The sequence below is a fragment of the Rhinatrema bivittatum genome, chromosome 5 (assembly GCF_901001135.1).
Source record: "Rhinatrema bivittatum chromosome 5, aRhiBiv1.1, whole genome shotgun sequence".
In the NCBI taxonomy this organism is placed as follows: domain Eukaryota; kingdom Metazoa; phylum Chordata; class Amphibia; order Gymnophiona; family Rhinatrematidae; genus Rhinatrema; species Rhinatrema bivittatum.
The window spans coordinates 243894041-243917702 of NC_042619.1; the positions used below are offsets into that span (position 1 = coordinate 243894041).

The 23662-nt window shown below is 46.6% G+C and overlaps 1 pseudogene; it reads left to right on the forward strand.

Annotated features, from left to right (window-relative positions):
* Nucleotides 1–23662, forward strand: part of LOC115092611 — a 67956-nt pseudogene that overhangs the window by 25098 nt on the left and 19196 nt on the right.

Genomic DNA, 23662 nt, shown 5'->3' on the forward strand with positions numbered 1-23662 from the left:
TAGAGCTGCTGCCTGCCCTTTCCTCAGCCAGGTCCCACCAGTGTACTGTCAGGGAGAGGTAAGAGTGTGCAGCATTCTTGGCAGTCCAGATATCGCAGGTGAAATGCACATTCCCCTTTGCCTTAGCTAGCAGCACTTGGATGTTACTGTGACACTGGTTGTACAGGCTGGGCATGACCTTTCTGCTAAATGTGGTTCTGGAGGGGACTTTTAATTTGGAACTAAGACCTTCAGCAAATGCTTGAAACCCACATTCTCCACTACCTGCAAGGGCTGGTCATCAAGGGCAATCATTTCCCCAATGCTCCTGGCTACAACTTTTGAGGCTGCCTGCCTCCCTCCCTGGGATAGCGTTACTGAACATCACCCCATTTCCTCCATGGTGGGTTGTCGCTTCTGACACATGGCAGGGGGCTGCTGGCCTGCCACTGACTGCTAGAAGGGGCTGAGGGCATGGGATGACTCTGCTCCTTTTCAACCACTTTACGCTCCCTGGGAAAAGGGGTCCCCTGACCGGTACTGCCACCATCCCCTGCCGGCGGTGAATGAATGCACGCCTGTATACGCCTGTGCAATTGGGGTGCTCAAGGCGTGACGTCACGACATTTGGCGTCACGGCATGTGACGTCGGGTTCTCTAATGTGCTGCCTTGAGCGCTCAAATTGCATTCATTCACCTTCGCCGGCGGGGGCTCGTGACGTCACGCCTTGAGCGCCCCAATTGCACAGGCGTCTACAGGTGTGCATTCATTCACCGCCGGCGGGGGCTGTTGGAGGCTGCTTTCGCTGCCGGCTCCCTCCACCTCGGTGAATGCGCGCCCGCCGGCTCCCGCCTCGAAGAATGCGCTCCTGCCAGTAAGTCGGTCCTGCTTCAGGGGCAGCGATAAGTCGGTCCTGCTTCAGGGGCAGCGATTAGTCCAAATGTATTCCAGGGTCTCCAAAAAATTTTTTTCGGGTTCATTTCAATTTCTTTAGTTTATTCCACAATCGGCGTCTCTGACCGCTGTTCCGTTTCAAAAACATGGCGGCTCTTCCGGGGTTAAATACACACATCCGGCATGCAAAGAGTGTAATTCTTAGTCCTCTAACAGGTCGTCTTTTGTCCACCTTAGTTTTCTATCAGGTCGTCATGTGAATTTAAAGGGAACCCTCCACTACGGTGAAAGTTTGAACAGACCTTTTATCAAAGCTATAAATGCCGGGATGGAGCACAAGAATATACAATTTTAACTTCAGAGTCGATAGAGCATAACAGCTGCATTTGTATAAATATATTGAAAATTGTAATGAAAAACTCCACTACTGTAAAAATAGCAATTTAAACAGACCTTTCCTCAGGGCTGTATATATCCGGACGGAATACGGAGATGTGCAATTATCACAACAGTGCTGATTCTACATAATAGCCACAATAATGATTAGAAGAAGGAAAGAAGGAAAACTATTCAAGGACCATTAGAATCATGGTCTCAGGATGTAAAAGGGGCAGACAAAAGGTTTTATCACATGTGGTAAATTATACACTCATATCAAAGAGTACCAATTTATTTTATCGTTAAGTCCCAAAGGTTCAACTGAATTGAGACGGTGTATCCAAAAATGTTCACGACGATTGAGAAAAATTTGAATATTCCCTCCACGAGTGTTGACTGTAGTGTGTTCTAAAATTGTCCATCGCAAATCCGAAAATTGATGTCCAGATTGAGAACAGTGTTGCACCAAGGGAGCCGTGAGCTTGCCAGTTTTAATACAACTCCTATGCTCGATAAGCCGAGTCCTAATTTTTTTCTTGGTTCGACCAACGTATACCTTGTCACAGGACATTGTATTACGTATATCACGCATTCCGAATCACAACTTGTCAAAGCAGATTGTCGTACCACTATCGTGGAATTTGGCAATTTCCATTGAGTACCTGTAATTGATAAGGCACACATGTCACAGTGTCCACATGTTTGATGTCCTCCATATTCTATATGAATTGGAGCAGATTGAAATGCCGAATGCACCACCAGATCACGAATATTAGATGCTCTAGAGAAAGCAAATCTAGGCGTGGAACTGAAAATATGATGAAGGGCAAGAACTTGCCAGTGTGATTTTATAATCTTAACCACGTCGTGGCTTCTAGATGAATGACGCAACACACATGTCAAATCTTGATTATAGGGTTTTTGTTGATACTGAAGTAGCAAATCTCGGTTGGCAAATAAAGCTCGTTTGAATGCTTTTTTGATAAATTTTTTAGGGTATCCTTTCTCAACAAATCTTTCTGTTAATTCACCCGCCTGTTTGATAAACTCTGCTTTATCTGAGCAGATCCTACGTAAACGAAGGAATTGAGATATTCAGTTTTATTATTTGTCCCCACCCCCAGCTTTGGACTTGTTTATGGAAAGGTGGGTAATAAATTGTTAAAAAGAAATAAATATCCTATTAACTTTCAGCTTTCCCTTGAAAAATGGTCATCTATTTCCACCTAGGGGTGGAATTTAAAAGGGTTACGTGCGTAATATACACGCGTAACCCTTTTAAAAGCCTCCTGCGCTCGTCGAGCCTATTTTGCATTGGCTCAGCGATACGCGCATGTCTCAGGGCTTGAAAAAATGGGCGGGGAGTGGGCAGGCCAGGGGCGGGCCGGAGCGTCCAGGCACAGCGGCCATTTGCCATTGTGCCCAGGATTGCAGGCCGGCCATTGCCAGCGAGCGCAAGCTATGCCTGCCCGGAGGCAGGCGCAACTTAAAAATTAAAGGTAAGGGGGGTTTTTAGGTAGGGCTGGGGGGCAGGTTAGGTAGGGGAAGGGAGGGGAGGGGAAGGTGGGGGGGGGGGCAGAAGGAAAGTTCCCTCAGAGGGAACGGAGGAAGGCTGCACGGCTCGGCGCGTGCAAGTTGTACAATTGTGCATCCCCTTGCGCGCGCTGACCCTGGATTTTATGACATGCGCGTGGCTGCACGCGCATGTTATAAAATCGGGCATAGATTTGTACGCGCTGGGTTGCGCGCAGAAATCTACGCCTGCGCGTAGTTTTTAAAATCTGGCTCCTAGTGTTTACAATACTTGAAGACCATGCACAATTCATATCTACTTCTTTTTTGCAGGAGACTTTTTTAAAGATTCAATTCCAGAAGCTGACTTGTACATTTTGGCTAGGATCATACATGACTGGACAGAAAAAACGTGCTTACAGTTACTTGAAAAAGTTTACAAGGCTTGTAAACCAGGTATGCCTTTGACACTGTACTCTGTGAATTTTAAAGGTGATTCAAGGATAATTTTGCTCACCAATTAAATCCAATAGGAAGTAGATAATGTTTTAAATTGAGTCACATTCTTACTTAGGCTATTGAAAAAATGTTTAAATATAGAGAGCCACTGTCTGACTGAACAAGTTAGCTGGATAAACATATCCAGCTAACTTGGCCAGAAAATTCAGTGGTGAGGTTGTGCCACTGATTATACCTGGCTATCTAATAGCCAGACAAGTTTCTCTGGCTAACTTTAGACCTGTTTAATAGCAGGTCTAACTTATCCAGTTAACTTAGTTGGATAAGGCTGAATATTGGCACTTACCTGGTTAAGTAGCGCCACACCAGAATGCTCCTGTCTTACTTTCCACTTAGCTAGTTAACTATTTAGTCAGATAAATAGTTTATCCAATCAAGCAGTGGCTGCTGACCGTGGCCAAATATTGAAACTGTGCCACTTAGCTGCATAATAACTTATCTGGATAATTTAATAAACGTGAACATATAGTAGGGATATGCAGCCCCAAAAGTTTTGGCTCAATTTGCTTTTTCATTTTGGGGTGGCTTTTTTTTCATCTAGATGCTGTTTGTTTAATAATTTTGGTTTGATTCATTCGCCAATCAAAAAAAAAAAAAATTAAACTAGGAAGAAAACCTGAAACAAAAAACCTCCAAACTGCTAAAAAAAAAAAAAAAAAAGTCTAGCTGGGTTGTCCTAGGCCGGAAAATGGCCCTGGCCTGGTTCTGAGTCCGGGCACTGAGGTCTGGTCCTGTAGGATGTTGATTTTTTTTTTGAATGCAACTAATACAAAAATATCCTACAGATTTTAGGTAACTCTGCTCCTACCTGCCCACGAAACGCCCCTTTCTTTTTTTTAGGCTGATAATGTAATCTTTAGGGATCCAGTGTATATCCCATGCCCTTTTGAATTTGTTTACTGTTTTTGTCCTCACCACTCTTCTGGAAGAGCATTCCAGGCATCCACCACCCACTCTATGAAGAAATATTTCCTGATTTTGGTTCTGAGTCGTCCCCCCTGGAATTTCATTTCATGACTCCTAGTTCTATAGTTTTCTTTGCAACAGAAAAGATTCAAAGTTCATGCACCTTTCAATTTCACTATATCACTTCTGACCTCCTTTCTTTCTCTGATGATTCTGAAAAATGTTTTGTCTCCTTGCTTTACCTCTTTAGCAATCCTTTCTTCTGCTTGACCTTTCGCTTTCCTGATTCTTTCTCTCTCAGTTATAACATATATTCTTCCCTGTGTTCCTCTTTTTGGGATCCTTTATACTTCTCGAATGCTGTTCTTTTTGCCTTTACTTTTTCAGCCACCACCTTAGAGAACCAGATCGGTTTCTTTTTCCTCTTAACTCTTTTTTACTTTTCTAACAAATAGATTTGTTGCTTTTGTAATCGCTCCTTTTAACTTGGTCTACTGTTATTCCACCTCACACATTTTCTCCCAGTCTTCCAGTTCTTTCTCTAGGTACATCCCCATTTTGACAAAGTCTGTAATTGTGAAATTCTAAACTTGGGTCTTTGTGTGACTTTTCTGTATCCTATTCGCATAATCAAACCATACCATCTGATGATCACTGGTGCTCAAGTGAACCCCCTACCAGAACATTAGAGACATTATCACCATTAGTGAGCATAAAATCGAGTATTACATCCTCTCTCGTGGGTTCAATTTCCATTTGTTTGAGCAGAGCCCCTTGAAGGGCATCTGCTGTATCTCTACTTCTCATAAATTCTACAGAAGGGATAGTCAAGCCAATACTAAAGAAACCCAAGCTTGACCCCACTGACCCCTCCAACTATCGCCCCATCTCAAACCTCCCCTTCATTTCAAAAATTATTGAAAAAAACAATCAATAAGCAACTCACAGAATATCTAGATGACTCACACCTACTCTCCCATTTCAGTAAGGATTCCGGAAATTCCATAGTACCGAAACTCTCCTCCTATCCTTATCAGACCGACTCATTAAAGACCTAGATAAAGGACATTCATATATCCTAGCCTTCTTAGACATATCTTCTGCATTCAACACTGTCACGATATCCTCCTGCAACGACTTCACGAAATTGATATCACAGGAGCTGCTCATTAGGGGTGTGCATTCGGATTGACCGCATTAGTAAAACGCAACTCATATTTTTTTTTTTACTTAAAAAATTGATTCGACATAAACGATCGGATTTCCCACATATCGAACATAGATATGTTCGATATGTGGGAAATCGCGATTGTTGAGCCAAAATAAAATATAAACCCCCTCACCCTCCTTAATCCCCCCCCCCCGACTTACCACAACTCCCTGGTGATGGAGCGAGGAGTGAGGACGCCATTTCTGCAATCCTTGGCGAGAAGCATGTGACGTCGGTGGCACGTCGAGTGACGCCGGCGTCACGTGATTCCCGGCTCGTTCGCGCCGGACGGCTCGTTCGGCCCAAAAAGAACTTTTGGCCAGCTTGGGGGGGCCTCCTGACCCCCTCAAGCTGGCCAAAAGTTCTTTTTGGGCCGAACGAGCCGTCCGGCGCGAACGAGCCGGGAATCACGTGGCGCCGCGTCACTCAGACGCGACGTCACGTGATTCCCGGCAAGTTCGCGCCGGACGGCTCGTTCGGCGCGAACAAGCCGGGAATCACGTGACGCCGACGTCACGTGATTCCCGGCAAGTTCGCGCCGGACGGCTCGTTCGGCCCAAAAAGAACTTTTGGCCAGCTTGAGGGGGTCAGGAGGCCCCCCCAAGCTGGCCAAAAGTTCTTTTTGGGCCGAACGAGCCGTCCGGCGCGAACTTGCCGGGAATCACGTGACGTCGCGTCTGAGACGTGACGTCACGTGATTCCCGGCAAGTTCGCGCCGGACGGCTCGTTCGGCCCAAAAAGAACTTTTGGCCAGCTTGGGGGGGTCAGGAGGCCCCCCCAAGCTGGCCAAAAGTTCTTTTTGGGCCGAACGAGCCGTCCGGCGCGAACGAGCCGGGAATCACGTGACGCCGCGTCACTCGACGTGCCACCGACGTCACATGCTTCTCGCCAAGGATTGCAGAAAATGACGTCCTCACTCCTCGCTCGATCACCAGGGAGTTGTGGTAAGTCTGGGGGGGGGATTAAGGAGGGTGAGGGGGTTTAATTTTTTTTTTTGCACATATGTACATATACCCAACTCATTGGATTTTTTTTATGTCCATATTGGCCGCAAGTGGGACCCCCTTTCGGACATAAAAAATATGAACATAAAATTTTGCTCTGCACATCCCTACTGCTCATAATTGGTTTAAATCATACCTTAGTAATTGAAACTACAAAGTCAAAATTGGAAACCACGAGTCCAAACCTATACCCCTTGTCCAAGGAGTCCCACAAGGCTTTTCGCTATCCTTCACCCTTTTCAACATTTATCTCCTGTCATCTCCTATCTGACCTCAAACTTCCCCACTCTGGGGCGGATTTTAAAAGCAGCGCGAATAGCCTACTTTTGTTTGCGCTCCAGGCGCAAACAAAAGTACGCTGGATTTTAGTAGATACGCGCGGAGCCGCGCGTATCTGCTAAAAACCTGGATCGGCGCGCGCAAGGCTATGGATTTTGTATAGCCGGCGCGTGCCGAGCCGCGCAGCCTACTCCCGTTCCCTCCAAGGCCGCTCCGAAATCGGAGCGGCCTCGGAGGGAACTTCCTTTTGCCCTCCCCTCACCTTCCCCTCCCTTCCCCTACCTAATCCACCCACCCGGCCCTGTCTAAGCCCCCCCCTTACCTTTGTCGGGGGATTTACGCCTTTGTCGGGGGATTTACGCCTCCCTCTGGGAGGCGTAAATCCCCGCTCGTCAGCGGGCCTCCTGCGCACCGGGACGCGACCTGGGGGCGGGTCCGGAGGGCGCGGCCACGCCCCCGGGCCGCCCCGGGCCGTAGCCACGCCCCCGTACCCGCCCCCCAAAACGCTGCGACGCCCCCCGAAACGCCGCGACGACTGGGCCCGCCCCCCCGACACGCCCCCGGCACGCCCCCCTCGGAGAACCCTGGGACTTACGCGAGTCCCGGGGCTCTGCGCGCGCCGGTAGGCCTATGTAAAATAGGCTCACCCGCGCGCAGGGCCCTGCTCGCCTAAATCCGCCCGGTTTTGGGCGGATTTAGGCGAGCAGGGCTCTGAAAATCCGCCCCTCTATTTATGCCGATGATGTTCAGATTCTTATCCCAGTATCAGACACCCTGACTAAAGCTATGAACATCTGGGAATCAACCCTTCTAGCTATTAACCAACTCCTCTCCAACATTCACCTTGCCCTTAACATGGCAAAAACCGAGATAATGCTTATCTCCCCACAAAAGCAGCCCACTAACCTCCTCTTACATCGCCCACAATCTCTACCAATCCCGTTCTCCCAACAGGTACGAGATCTAGGGGTCATGCTAGACAGCCAAATCAACTTCAAGAAATTCATCAACACCACCCTGAAAGATTGCTTCTTTAAATTACACACCCTAAAGAAATTAAAACCTTTACTCCACCAATCAGACTTTCGTACAGTACTGCAAACTACTATATTTTCGAAAATTGATTATTGTAACTCACTTCTCCTAGGCCTACCTAAAAACACCACACACTCTCTGCAGATTCTGCAAAACACAGTTGCACGAATACTTACAAACACATGCAGAAACGAACACATTTCACCTGTGCTTAAGGAACTGCACTGGCTCCCCATAGCATCCCGACTCCAATACAAAACTCTTTCCATCATACACAAGGCACTCCACAACCCTGAAATGAACTGGTTCAATGACTCTCTAGTATTCCACGAAACCACTAAACCTTCTAGGAGCCAATATCTTGCTTCCATACGCACCACTTCTCCAAGAAACAACAACCTGGCATCTACCAGCGCACGTGCTCTCTCCTTAGCTAGCCCTCTGCCCTATGGAACAAAATGCCTGTAGACCTTCGCCAAGAAGACTGCCTAAAAACATAAAAAAAACAAAACTAAAGACATGGTTATTCGCACAAGCGTACACCTAATCCTACACCCCATACACTCACAGCACGCTTCCTCGGCTTCCCTGTATCAAGATATTCCACATCCCAAATACAGTGCGCGGTTTTCCCTTACCCATTATTCAGTAAGGGGCGGAAAAAAGCGCGTCCAAGATCATGGCAATATTATGTTGGAGGTCCCGAAGGGTAAAAAAAAAAAAAGAAAAAAAATGTAAAAAGAGCCGGCGGTTGTCGGGCCAAAAACCGGACGCTCAATTTTGCCGGCGTCCAGTTTCCGAGCCCGTGGCTATCAGCGGACTCGAGAACCAATGCCGGCAAAATTGAGCGTCGGCTGTCAAATCCGCTGACAGCCGCTGCTCCTGGCTAAAAGGAGGTGCTAGGGACGCGCTAGTGTCCCTGGCGCCTCCTTTTCCCCGTTTTTACCGCGTCACCTAATTTAAATAGAGAATCGGGCGTTCGGGCGTTCGTCCGCTCTCCCGCGGACTTTACTGAATCAGCCTGTTGGCAAGTTATAGTCTGGGGTGGCCGTATCCCAAACATGAGAATCATTGAACTATGTCTCCGTAAAAGCAACAATGTCCAGTTCTGCATCCACCATTAGGGCCTGCAGGCCTGGGATTTTGTGGCTAGACTATGAGTACTTGTAGTTTATAGCTTTCCAGCTGCTGTTCCTAGTCACCTTTTCTGCTTTATAGAACTGATTCCCCTTCCCTCTTCCTGTTTTGCTTGGGGGTGACATGCCAAACTCACAGGCCACCTCCTGCCACCACCACTCGCTAGTTTAAAATGCCTGAATTTTCACTTAATTTTCTCTTTCCTGCTATTGACAAATGTAGACCATCCTTACCATATAATTTTTTATTGCCCCGTACATGGCCCCAGCCTCCAGTGTATCCAAATCCACATTCTTTACACCAGGTTTTGAGCCAGGCAATATGTGTGGAGAAATTTGAAGAAATAGCAGAAATATTAAACAAATATTTCAGTTTGGTGTTCACTAAAGAAGACCCTGGAGATGGACCATTGCTGGTTGACCAGACCCAGGACCGGTACAAGGGCATTAGGTGCCCTAGGTGAACCTTCTGTTTGCACTTGACCCCTCCCCCCCCCAGTCCAGGTCTCGGTTCTTACCCCCCAACCTCATTCACTCAGACAGGCCCCTTCTTTTACACATACTTAGGTTTCTTGTCTCATTGACATTTGCATCCTAACACAGGCTTCTTCCCTCTCTCTCACTAACACCATTGCTCTCTTGTACACACACAATCCTTCTCACTCACACACACACACACACACACACACACAGAGGCGCAGCTCATGACCCACTTAGACTCTTCTTCTCTTGGTCATGAGCAGGATGGGAGTTGCTTGCAGCCTGCTTAGTCTCTGCTGCTTGTGGCACATCAAGTCTCTACTCCTCTTGGCTGCAAGCGGGATAGGTTACTCTCTCAGCCCGCCGAGTCTCTACTTCTCTTGGCTGTGAGTGGAATGAGCTCCACTCGTGGCCCCAAAAGGCTGCTCTATGTTGCCCCTTAATGGCTGGCGCCCTGACCAGACCATGGATGGCAGTGGGGTAGATGCAATCCCATTTACAGAATAAATGGGAAGAGCTAGGAAAACTGAAAGCAGACGAGGCAATGGGGCCAGATGAAGGTACATCCCAGGACACTGGAGCTTAAAGATGTGCTGGTGGGTCCGCTGAAAGAACTGTTCAATAGATCCCTGGAAATGGGAGTGGTGCCAAGAAATTGGAGTAGAGCAGTTGTGGTCTCGCTTCACAGAGTGGTAGCAGAGAGGAGGCTGGAAACTACAGGCATGTTAGCCTCACCTTGGTGGTGAGAAAAATAATGGAGGAAAGGATAGTAAACTATCTACAGTTCAGTGGGTTGCTGGACCTGAGGCAGTGTGGATTCAATAGGAGAAAGTCCTAAAAAAATTAGATTTTTTTGATTGGGTGACTAGAGAATTGTATCAAGGAAGAGAGCTTGATGTGATGGATTAGGAAGAGAGCTTGATGTGATGGATTTCAGCAAAGTTAGAACCTAAGAACATGCCATACTGGGTCAGACTAAGGGTCTATCATGCCCAGCATCCTGTTTCCAACAGTGGCCAATCCAGGTTACAAGTACCCGGCAAGTACCCAAAAACTAAGTCGATCCCATGCTACTGCTGCTAGTAATAGCAGTGGCTATTTTCTAAGTCAACTTGATTAATAGCAGGTAATGGACTTCTCCAAGAACTTATCCAATCCTTTTTTGAACCCAGCTACACTAACTGCACTAACCACACACCCTGGCAACTAATTCCAGCGTTTAATTGTGCATTGAGTGAAAAATAACTTTCTCCAATTAGTTTTAAATGTGCCACATGCTAACTTCATGGAGTGCCCCCAGTCCTTCTATATCTGAAAGAGTAAATAACCAATTCACATTTACCTATTCTAGACTCTCATGATTTTAAACACCTCTATCACATAGGAGGCTCGTGAATAAAATGAGAAGCTTAGGAGTGAGCACCAAGGTAGTGGTGTGGATTACGAACTGGTTGACTGATAGGGGACAGCATGAAGTGGTAAATGGAATCTACTCTGAAGAGAGAACCGTGTTAAGTGGAATTCCACAGGGATTGGTGTTGGGACTGGTTCTGTTCAATATCTTTGTGAACAACATTGTGGAAGGGATAGAAGGTAAAGTTTGTCTATTTACGGTATGATACTAAGATCTGCAACAAAGTGGACACATCTGAAGGAATAGAGAAGTTAAAAGAGATTTAAGAAAGCTTGAAGAGTGGTCGAATGATTTAGCAGTTGGGATTCAATGCCAAGAAGTGCAGATTCATACATTTGGGGGTGCGGTAATCCAAAAGAGCTGTATGTGATAGGGGCGAAAGATTGATGTGCATGGACCAAGAGAAGGATCTTGGGGTAATAGTGTCTAAAGATCTGAAGATGGCGAAGCAATGTGACAAGACGATAGCCAAAGCTAGAAAATATTGGGTTGTATATAGAAAGAGGAATAACCAATTAGAAAAAGGAGGTGATAATACTCTTATACAGGTCCTTGGTGAGGCCTCACTTGGAGTATTGTGTTCAGTTCTGGAGTCCGTATTTCAAAATGGATAGAGATAGGATGGATCAGTCTAGAGAAGAGCAACCAAAATAGTGTGGGATCTGTATCGGAAGACCTAAGAGGAGAGGCTGAAGGATCTAAATATATATACCCTAGAAGATAGGATGTGCAGAGGTGATATGATAAAGACTTTCAGATACATGAAAGGTTTTAATGATGCACAGACTTTGAACCTTTTCCGAGGGAAAGAAAACATTAGAACTAGGGGTCATGAATTGAAAGTCCAGGGGGAAGAATCAGAACAAACGTCAGGAAAATTTCTTCACGAAGAGGGTGGTGGATGCCTGGAATGCCCTTCCGGAGAAGGTGGTGAATATGAAAACAGTCAAGGAATTCAAAGGGGCATGGGATAAATATTGTGAATTTCTAAATGTTAGAGGATAGAAATGAGAAAAGGTGCAGGGGGTAATTTGCTGGGGCGGTGGTTACTACCCTTAACAACCTATGGCATTTAATCATAACCATAAACAACCAGCCAACCACCCATTATTTCAGGCAATTTTTTATTAAACTTTATGCAAAAAGAAAAAAAGAAAATAATTTTTGTTTTTGTATATTTGTATGTATAAAAATGCCCTTAAAAATACAAAACAGATTCTGGCAATCAAACATTTTTCAAAATGAATGCTTATGCTGTCCCACTGGGGAATATACTTGCACTCTCACAAAACAGAGATAGTCATCAAACCCTGACGGGTCGCATTTCAATTCTTAGATCCTTCATCTGGGGAAACATAATCTTCTTCTGAAACCAACACTGTTTATAATATCCTTCACAGTGCAGGTAGGTTGCAACCATGCGAGTGATTGCAACGCTTGCAGGATGGTTCATGTATTCATTGAGTTAAATTAGGTTAAGGAGAAAAACTGTTCCTACTTGCCTGAAGAGAAACCTGGAGGATTCCAGAATATCCTGAAGATCCTTTAATGATAAAAGATTAACTCAAAGAATCCAGTGAAGATTTAATGTGATTTGGAGTAATATAAGGTGAAAGAAGAGTAGATTTATACCATGTTCTCATTAAATTTTCACTGGATTCTTTGTGTTAACCTTTTATCATTAAAGGTTCTTCAGGATATTCGGGAATCCTCCAGGTTTCCCTTCAGGCAAGAAGGAACAGTTTTTCTCCTTAACCTGGTACGTACATGCTGTTCATACGTATGACAGTGCATGTAAAACTGCCCCCCAAAACTCAATGGACTCCACAAACCTCACTCTGAGTTCATAATGCTCCTTTTTAAATTGGTATAAAAAGTTGAGATATAAGTGAGCCTCCTCAGAGGCTCTCCCCTCTCCCTTCCCTAACCGCAATCCACAAAAAAAACATTTTCAGCCGGCAATGCACAGCTAATGCAGGCACAATGCACAGGAAAAAGGTGTAGTTATTTCCGGCATTAAAACCTGTGTTGCTGTGTGTACTCTATTGCACGTCATGTAATTTCATAAACTCCGCCCAATGAAAAATTTGCATATGCAATTTGCAATGTGGTATTTGCCACAAGCATTACAGTGTTACCCTGGGAGTTAGGGCCATAACGCCCCCGATAATGTCCTAACGCAATTTGATAAATGACCCCGTTAGTACCCTCTTTCCTGTCACAGACAAATGTAGGCCATCCTTACCATATAACCTTTTATTTCTTCATATGCGGCCCCAGCCTCTAATATATCCAAAACCACTTTCTGTACACCATGTTTTGAGCCATGACTTGAAATTATCTATGTGGCATAGCCTATTCTTTCCCTTTCCATGAACAGGTTACACTTCCGAAAAGGCAATAGTCTTTGCCATTTGTTGAATCATCTTCCCTAGATTTGGAAATCTTTTTCTATACTGGATGGACATAATTTCTAGCAAGGTCATTGGTCCCCAGATGAATGATAACATTGATATCGGAGTCCCTGCTTTCTTTTATCATTGCTATAACTACCTGGTTTACATTTCTATTAGCTCAGGATCCTGGAAAGCATTTAACTTCTGTGTCCCCATCAAAATGAGCTTCCAAATTGGTTTCTCTGATGCGCAAGCCTTCCAGCAGAAGAAGCTTTCTTCTATGACATTTGATATTGTTTAATAGGTGAATTTTAAAAGCCCTGCCATCACTAAAACATTTGGATACTAGCACATGTGTGCTGGGTACGCAGGAACACTATTTTATAAAGCCAGCATTTGTGCGCATATGTATTTGTGCATGCACATATGTCTGCGCACAAAAAATGGGCATCGGGGCGGGCTTCATACATATGCGCGTATGATGTATTTTATAAGGGACTTGCGCTTATAACGCTGAAGATTTAGGTGCATACACACGTACACATTTGCTACTGCAGTGAAAACTTTCATTTTCTATCTTGTGTTTTTATTTGCTGGGCTGATTTCTCTGGGTGAGTGGACACAGACAAAGGTCAGGGGGTGGGGGGGGGGGGAGTAATGTCAGGGACAGACTGGGACATACTGGGGGACTCTGGGAGAGTTATAGAGATATACTACCTGGCTTGAAGTTAGTGAATCTGAGATAAAGAGGGTTTCACTGATTTAATAAGATATTCAGGTGTAGACTGGTGCTTAGAGGAATAGCAAGGGACGAGACAGGAACAAGAGGGTTTACAAAGGAGGCTAGGAGAGTGTGTTTGTACCTACTTTGAGGGGGATTCTCATTCTTGGAGAGTTCCTTTTCAAGAATATGATTCTAATAACTGCATGGGTATTCAGATCATTACGACTGAGGAGAGAAATTGAGAGGAGGAGGAGGAGATACCCCTTACACAGGGTTTATAGGACTAGGACACAGTTTCTGGAATTGTCAGAGGAGCAAGTCATTCGCAGGTTCAGATTCAACAAGGAAACCACCATACAGTACCTATGCCAGCTGTTAGAGTAGGACCTGCAACCTACCACCCAAAGGGGCCATGCCTTGCCAGTACAAATCAAGGTTACTACTTCCCTGGCCATTTTTGCTACCGGCACCTTCCAGACAACTCTAGTGGGTCATATCTGGAATCAGCCTACATGTATAGAGCAGGTCTTGGCTGCCTTTCTCAGGAAGACACAATACTTTATATCCTTCCCTAGCAGGAGACAGCAGCAACACCAAATAATGACTGATTTCTATCGAATTGTACATTTCCCCTCTTTCTTGGGAGCTATCGATTGCAGTTCCTGGTTAGCCTGCTTGTATGCTATATAACCTTGCCAAACACAGACGCATGCCTCCTCCAGAGGGACTGCAAAAGAATCAGGAGGAGGAGAAGTTGCTGAATTAGGAACAATTGCAGGAGATACATCGCATGCTATACAAGAAAGGAGTACTCTGATACAAAGGCATTTCAGAAGGTGAATGTGCATTTATTTACAAAAAAGGTGCACCAAAATAACTGATAAGAAAAGAAACTATGGTTTCCTTGACTGGCGGGGAGGGGGCGGGCCAGAGGCTGAAGTAAGTTTTGAAACAAATGAAAAAAAAGAAAAAAGTAGGGGGGAAGGGGTGGGGGCGGTAGTGGAAGAGAAGGGAATGTGGGGTGAGGGGGTAGGGAACGGGGGAAGACAGCGTGGCTCAGCACGTGCAAGGTGCACAATTGTGCACCGACCCCCGATTTTATAACTTGCGCCCACATGCACGCCCGCGCGCTGTTTTGAAAATCTACCCCATTATGGGCCTGATTTTAAAAAGCATTTACTCACTTAAAACTGGATTTTACTCGAGTAAATGGACTTTACTCGTGTAAGTGGGCTTTTGAAAATTGCTACAATATGCGCCATGAATTGTCCATAGGATTTGCTCACGTAAGTGTCCTTTACTCAAGTAAATGGCTTTTGAAAATTGCTACAATAGCAGTTACATTTACACGTGTAAATCCTTATGAAAATTACCCCCTATGCACATAGGTGGGGGTCAATGTGCGTGAACAAGCGTTGTGCGCATATCTAATTAAAATCAATTAGCAACACATGTGTGCTCGTTGATTTGTGCATGTATAATTTAAAATACTTAAACACGCGGTAATTAGGCAGATGGTTTCTATGTGGGATTCTCCATCCATTCATCATGACATACCTAGGGCCAAGTGTTAATGATATTCACAGCCTGAAGATCATTAAGCAATCAAGGGGAGGCTTTTCCAGCTTATGCATAACAATTGTGGATAATATCAACACCTGACTGCCTTGGAGTGTGAAGGAATGTGTTGATTATCACAGGTGCATGCTTGGGGTGATATCTTCTGTACACATGATAACATGTATAGAACTAGCTACTGAGGGGTAGGTGATCTGAAACTGTCAAAACAGTTGAAGCAGAACCATAGAAGAGTTGGGAATCAGAAAGACTTTCAAAACATTTACAGTCGGTTGCAGAATGCGTGTACAAAAGCCTCCTATTGGAATGTTTTGATGTACATGGCATAATCATAATTGGTATCTATTTTTGAATTCCTGTTCAACCACCATTTATATGGACCTCTCATCATATGTATGCTGTCCCTCCCGATGCAGCCCATGCAAAACATGGTTCCGTGTTTGGGCACCTAATGTTCAATAAATATTGCTATGTACACGCTTTGAAGGCATTTACTGCTTATTTGAAACATTCCCTTTGTGGCTGTTGTACCATCTGTATATGTTTGTTTTCAACACACCCTTCTCTTTGCCATTTAATCTAGTGTTTGCTCATCGTTCGACATTTTTTGTGTGGCCTTATTTTTAAACAATGTCCACACCTTTTGCACACTCTTTACCTTTGTAGCTGCACCTTTCAGTTTTTTGTTTTTAAAAAGTTTCCTCATTTTGTCAGTTTTCCTTTTAAAAGTTTAGTGCTAGAGTCATGGATTTACCTATTGTCCCCCTTCCTGTCATTAATTCAAATTTGATCATGTTATGATCACTTTTGCCACCACCGTTATCTCTCTCACCAAATCCTGTGCTCCACTGAGAATTAGACCTAAAATTGCTCCCTCTCTCGTCTATTCCTGAACCAATTGCTCCATAAAACTGTCATTTATTCCATCCAGGAACTTTAGCTCTCTAGCATGTCCTGATGTTTCACTTACCCAGCCAATAATGGGATGATTGAAATCTCCCATTATTACTGCACTACCAATTTGGTTAGCTTCTCTAATTTCTCTTAGCATTTCACTGTCCGTCTCATTATTTTCTCCAGGTGGACGGTAGTATACTCCTATCACTATACCCTTCCCCAAAAGATTCAATTGTGCATTTAGGGGTAGATTTTAAAAGCCCCTAAATGCACAATGGTGGAAGAGGCGGAGGGTGATGTGGACCTCCCTCCGCCAGCAAAGGCTGGACAGTCTGGGTCTCCACATCCCTACTACCCAGGTCCAAAAACACAGGAGGCCCTGCAGGGATGGGGAGAGTCTGCTGTGGCCCGCGGTGTGTCTTCTGGAGGTGGAGGACCACCACCACTGCAGCTTCTCCTCCGGATGGTGGCAAGAGTGGGGGAATAGCAGCCTGCTCCTCCCCAGGGTGGCAGTTGTATCAGCGAGGTCTAAAGCTGGGTTGTCACTGGCCTCCTCATTCTTGCTCCTGCTCTTCCTCTTCCTCCTCCTCCAGTGGCAAATTCTCATCTGTGAAGAGAACAGCAATAGTGTGTAATATGCTTCCATTCTGTTAGAGGGTATTGCTCTAGCTGGAAAGGTGTAGGGCAAAGGAAAAACTAATAGGTTTGAGACTATGACATCCTATATGTTGTGCTTAACCAACAGAAAAATCCTTTGACATTCAGAATACCTATTTCAACTGGCTGCTGTTTGATGCTGCCTTGCAAGTGCAATGGGCTTTGAAGTAATGGGTAGTGGTCTACATAGCAAGACATCTAGGGCCATGAGGCTGTATAGACTAGTTGTGTTTGTAGGACCCATTTTATTTGCATGGAAAGAAATGTTGTGAAGAAACTGAAGGTTTCCCAGCTAGGCGAGAGGATACCTTTCAATGATCACCTCATGACAGCGCTGCCTGTGATCCTGAGAGCATTCTCATTGTAAGTATGTATGAATGAGGATTTTGGTAATCTGAAAACAGAGGCAGGGTCATGCAGACCAGTAGGCCCATATATGTGTGCTGATAGAAACAGGACCTATACAGACCATGTGAATATGGCTAGAGAAGAACTTACCTTTAGCCCCAGCCCGCTGAGCTTTCAGCCAGTCCAGCCAACTCCTCTTTCATAGGCACAACCACCGGGCCTTCTTCTTTACATCTTCAGTCTATAGGAAGGAATAGAATAAAAAAGTTGTGTGTGCACTATAACTGTATCAGGGACTTCCATAATGGTGTGTCATAATGTATTCTACTCATGTCTGAAGTGGATAGCGTGGCTCTTTGCACTCCATTACTGTGCATAGAAGTGATGCAATGGCACCTGCATTAAAAGTATACCTGTACAGACAGCCTGCATGAAGGACACTAATACCCTAGGTCAGTGGTTCTCAACCTTTTTTCTGTCGGGACACACCTGATAGATGGTACTCACATGCATGACACACTGAACACATGACAGTCACAAGGCTAACCCCACCCCTACCCCCGACCCTCAGCAATGTGTATAAAGCAGAAGTAGAACATTCCCCATACAACTCACCATACAAAAAAGATATTCTGGTTTATCTCAAAAACAGTAACACAAACTCCCTCTACTACCAGGAGAAATAGCCCTACTTATAAAAAGACAGCAGTTCACTACCAATGCATATCCTATTGAGAAAACACAACACATAAGGTGAGGTATTTTACTTGCCTACATGCTAGTTAAATACCTCACCTCGGTCACACACCCAGAACTGACCTTCACCAAGTACTGAAAGACCACAAATTACAAATATGGAGTCAGAAACTGGACTGGAAATCCCAAAAAACCACTCTGCATGCAGTGCAAACCTAGAGAAATGGAAACAGAAATATAGCACCTAACATAGTACCAGGATCTGCAATAATGCACACAGACTAATCCGCAAAAGTTACACCTGCATTATGACATGCACTCAAATGGAACAACCCTACCTATAAAAAGGCAACACTACAAATATTAAACCAGGCCCTAAACACCAATACACCTCCCATTAGGAAAACAGAAAAAGCCAAGCTGTTATAGATTCCCACACAGAAATAATTGTAAAACTATATGAATAAATATTTCAAAACAGCTGATGAATAGAATAACATTTAACAATTAAAAACTCTTAAAATTATTTAAAATTCTTTAAACACTAATAAAATATTTCAATACATCAGACACATCACATAATACCCAATAATTAAAATGTCAGTCAATCAAGAAAAATGAATTTAAAAAGCCACTGTTGCGAACATTGGCAGCATAGGACTGCAGCCAGACTCCCCCACCTACCGGCATGGCTGACTCCACCACCTCGGACCCGGGAACCTCATTTCAGCTGGTGGTAGCGGCCGGTGAGCTGCGCTGCGGCCTTCCTCCTGGGCTGCCACACCGGTGGCTCCTGCTCTGGCCTTCTTCCTGACCCCAGGCTTCCCAGGTGTGCGCGCCACCTGACTCCTTTTCAGGGTCACCACGGGAGGGGCCTGGACTCCTGCTCCAAACCTGCAACTATTAAAGGCAGGGCCTGCTTCTCAGGCCTTGCCTATTCCTGGCTCCAGTTCCTGTTTGGATCCTCCGTCGTCTGATTCTTGTTTCCTGTCTTCTGTTTCTCCATGCCAAGACCCTTGCCTGCCTGACTACGAGATACGCTGCCTGCCAAGACCCTTGCCTGCCTGACTACGAGATACGCCTCCTGCCAAGATCCTTGCCAGCCTGACTACCAGATACACTGTCTGCCTAGATCCTTGCCTGCTGAGCTCCAGTGTCACCACCAGCCTGAGACCCCACATAAGTCCAGCCGGCCCCGGACCCCAAGGGCTCAACCTGCAGGGAATGAAGACTGGTAGTGTTGAAGATCCTGCGGGGTCTCGGGTCTCCTACAGCCTCACCTGCTGTCGGAAGGGTCCTCTGGGGATCCTCCCCATTGGTTCCCTGCTCCGCCGGCCCAAGGATCCACTCTTGTAATAGCTAGCCAAGGCCATGGTTCCGGCTGAGGCTCCTGCCTTGTGTTGCGACCATCGGTCTATGATGGCTTCGCCCCCGCCTACCTCTCACTACTTGCAGCTCCTCCCGCTCACCTCGGACTACTGGCTGTCGCGGCGTCTGTTTGTCGTCCTCTCCAGCGTCCCCCGGTCTGGCTTGGGTGCTGCCTCCCGCCATGCTCCTCCAAGGTAGCTTAGGGCACGTGCGCGCACGCCGCTACATTGGTGCGAACCTCAGGGGCGTCCCCCTGACATGATGTCACGCTGCCAGGATATTTAAGCCTACAGTATTTGCTAGCTCATCGCGTTAGCAACAGTAACTCTATGGATGGGATTCGCTCTCCATACCGAAGCTGCTCTGCCACTCCAGCGCTGTCTGGAACTCTTATACCCTTCGGGGTTGCAAACGGGGTACCCGCTCCTCGGGGGCCTCTTCTGTTTCTTTCAGGTGCTATCAGGAAACCAGTACTCGCTCCTCAAGGGCCCATGTTCCCTGAGTCGCTGCCTGCATCTTCAAACCCTTCTACTTGGAGGACTTCACTAACAGTTTCCATCTGTGAGTACAACTACCATCTATTCCACAGTACTGCTTCACTGGAACCAGGTACTCGCTACTCGAGGGCCTGCTCTCCCTGTCTCGGAGCTTCTCCTAATTCCACTTGGGACTCTGAATGCTTCTTACTATGTACTCATAACTCTCAGTCTTTCCACTACAGCACAGCCTAGCAGAGGATTCGCTGTTCCAGCATTCTGTGGGAGACCTGTCCAGCTAGCACTTTGCCGCCCCATCGACAATCGGACTGTGCTATCAACTTGATCCTGGGCTCCACACCTGCTTGTGGCAGAGTATACCCACTCTCGGAACCGGAGACTCAATCTATGACTGACTACATCCGGGAAAACCTCCAGAATGGCGGTCAAAATAGCCTTTGAAGAGTGGTGCCAGTGGATCGAAGGAGCCCAGCATCGTATAACGGTCTATACCGACCATAAGAATTTAGAGCACCTGCACCAGGCGCAGCTCCTCAACCCTCGCCAGGCCTGTTGGGCTCTCTTCTTCACATGCTTTGATTTTGAGCGGCGTTATCACCCTGACTCTAAGAACCAGTGAGCAGATGCCCTTTCACAGTCCTTCTCCCCAGAAGAGGCACCCGATAGTGTGAGTCACATCATCGACCCTGCACGAGTTATCCTTGCAGCCACCCAGACGGTCCCCGCAGGGAAGACTGTGATGCCATGCAGGCTTCGGATCCGAGTTTTGGCTTGGGCTCATGACTCTCCTTCTGCTGGACATCCCGGATGGGCGAGAACACTAGCACATCTACTACACTACTACTGGTGGCCCGGTATGTGTTCGGATGTTCACGCCTACTTGTCCTCATACCCAGCCTGCGCCCAACAAAAAAAGCACCTACGGGCAAACCCTGGGGCCTGCTCCAGCCTCTACCTCTACCTAATGAACCCTGGACACACCTTTCGACAGACTTTCTGGTGGACCTACCTCCCTCCGGGGTGAACACTGTTATCTGGGTCACCGTGGACTGATTTTCCAAGATGGTTCACTTTGTGGCTCTGCCCTCTCTTCCTTCAGCTCTGCGCCTAGCACAGCTTTTTACCCAGCACGTCTTTCGACTCCACGGCCTACCTCAGCACATTTCCTCAGACCGTGGACCACAATTCACTGCCAAGTACTGGCAAAGTCTCTATAAGAAATTCCGTGTCACTCTGGATCTTACTTCAGTCTATCACCCACATGCGGATGGCCAGGTGGAAAGGACAATTCGCTCTCTTAAACAATTTCTGCGAATGTACATCAATGCCCGCCAAGACGATTGGGCTGAACTACTCCCATGGGCCAAATTCTCGCACAATTCCCATCCCTGAACTGCCACGGGGGTACCATCTTTGCGACTCACACCTTGCTACATTGGACCCTTTCCCTATCCTTCGGCAACTGGGCTCAGTGACCTATCAACTTCGCTTACCAGCCTCCTTGAAGATCCATAATGCTTTCCATACCTCTTTGCCGAAGCCTTTAGTGTTGTCATGGCCTTCCAGGAAGATACCCGAAACTCCATCTATGTCCGCTGAAGAATATACTACTTACCAGGTATGAGAGGTCCTAGATATCCTGAGGCGGGGGCACAAGTGGGAGTATCTGCTTGCTTGGGAAGGCTTTGGTCCCGAAGAAAATTCATGGGAACCCTCTACCAACATCCTTGATAAAGACTTGATCAAGCAGTTCCACCGGGATCATCCTAAGAAACCCAAACCCCTGGAGAGGGGGCTTAGAGGAGGGGGGTACAGTTGCAAGAGTTGGCCACACGTGATGCAGCCAGACTACCCACCTACCGGCTCGGCCGACTCCGCCTCCTCGGATCCGAGAACCTCGCTTCAGCCAGCATGCCAGCGGCTTCTGTTCTGGCCTTCCTCCTGACCCCAGGCTTCCCAGGCGCGCGCATGCGCGCTACCTGCCCCCTTTTCAGGGGTGACCACGGGAAGGACCTGGACTCCTCCTCCCAAGCCTGCAACTATTTAAGGCAGGGCCTGCTTCTCAGACCTTGCCTTGGCTACTCCTGGCTCCAGTTCCTGTTTGGATCCTCTGTCGTCTGATTCCTGTTTCCTGTCTTCTGTTTCTCCGTGCCAAGGCCATTGCTTGCCTGAATACGAGATACGCCGCCTGCCAAGATCCTTGCCAGCCTGACTACCAGATACACCATCTGCCTAGATCCTTGCCTGCTGGACTCGAGTGTCACCACCAGCTTGAGACCCCACCAGTGGCGGATTGGCCTATCAGAGGATATGGCATCCCCTGGTGGGCTGGTCGCTCTGGTACTGTGGTCTGCCGAGCACGGCCGCGACAGAGTCTTGCTCGGCAGACCACTGGGTATCTCCTTGGCCAGCCTGGTTGGAAAATCCCCAGGCTGATCTTTACCTGGAATCTGCCCCTTGACCCCCCGTAACTCCAGCCGGCCCCAGTACCCAAGGGCTCAACCTGCGGGGAACGAGGGCTGGTATTGGTGAAGGTCCTGCATGGTCTTGGGTCTCCTACAGCCTCACCTGCCATCGGAAGGGTCCCCTGGGGCTCCTCCCCATTGGTTCCCTGCTCCGCCGGCCCAAGGATCCTCTCTCGTAATAGCCACCTTCACTTATCCTCTCTAGCAGTTCTCCTACTCCTTTCCCTTGGAGGCCATACCAGAAGCAGCAATAGCTGATGAAGCTGTCTTCACAGTCCTCTTCCTTAGAGGACACCAGTCACACTCTCAGGACCAGTTTCTGTCTCTCACATACCAATCATCTCCCCAACCAGTCTCTCTCTCACACACTGGCTCTCAGTCACATACATGCCCCTTCTCTCACAGCCACAGCCAGCCAGAAACGTGCTCTATGTCTCTCTCACACACAGACAGAATCACCCTCCCTCTCTCTCATACACACCACAGACACAGGCACCCTCTGTCTCACATACACAGACAAGCAACCCTTTTCTCTCACATACATAGACACACACACACACGCACCCAGCTGAACAGCTTGTCTTTGGACCCATCAACCTGTTCTTCGGCAGCAGCCAACAGCTCCGGTCTTCGGCCCCTGCAGTTTGGTCTCCAGCAGCGGCCAGCGGCTCCAGTCTTTGGGTCTTTGGCTCCGCGAGCTGTGGGTAGCATGCAACACATCTGCCAGTGCATGGCGACACACTGGTGTGTCGCGTGATACCAGTTGAGAATCGCTGCCCTAGGTCACTATTAAGGTAGCTGGGCAATGCAGGCAGTGGGAATATCCATTTACATAGAGGGGACAGCTTTGTGGTGTTCAAAGAACCATACAATAGGCCCTAACAATGTATGATTGGCTATATATAAAAATTAAGGCCAGAATTATTCAAAATATAACACCAGATTAAATATGTTTGCCTGTATAATGTTATATATGTATAGTAAAATATGCTTTTTTTCCTAGCACCAAGACAGATGGATTCAGGACCAGCTTTTTTATGCACCTCTTCCAGCAGATGGAGACGAGCAAAGTTGACATCATGGTATATATATCTCTGCAGTGACATCAGACTGTCCATATTCTCTGTCTCCAGCAGATGGTGGATGTGCATCTCCCTACTGGGGATTGCTTCAGATTTTAGAAGGAGAAATAAAAGGAAAACTGTTCACCCCACTCTCCTGTGGTGATACCAAATGGTCCCTCTCCCAGTTGAGAATTCCTGAGGTGATTTCTGTGGTCCTTCCAATAA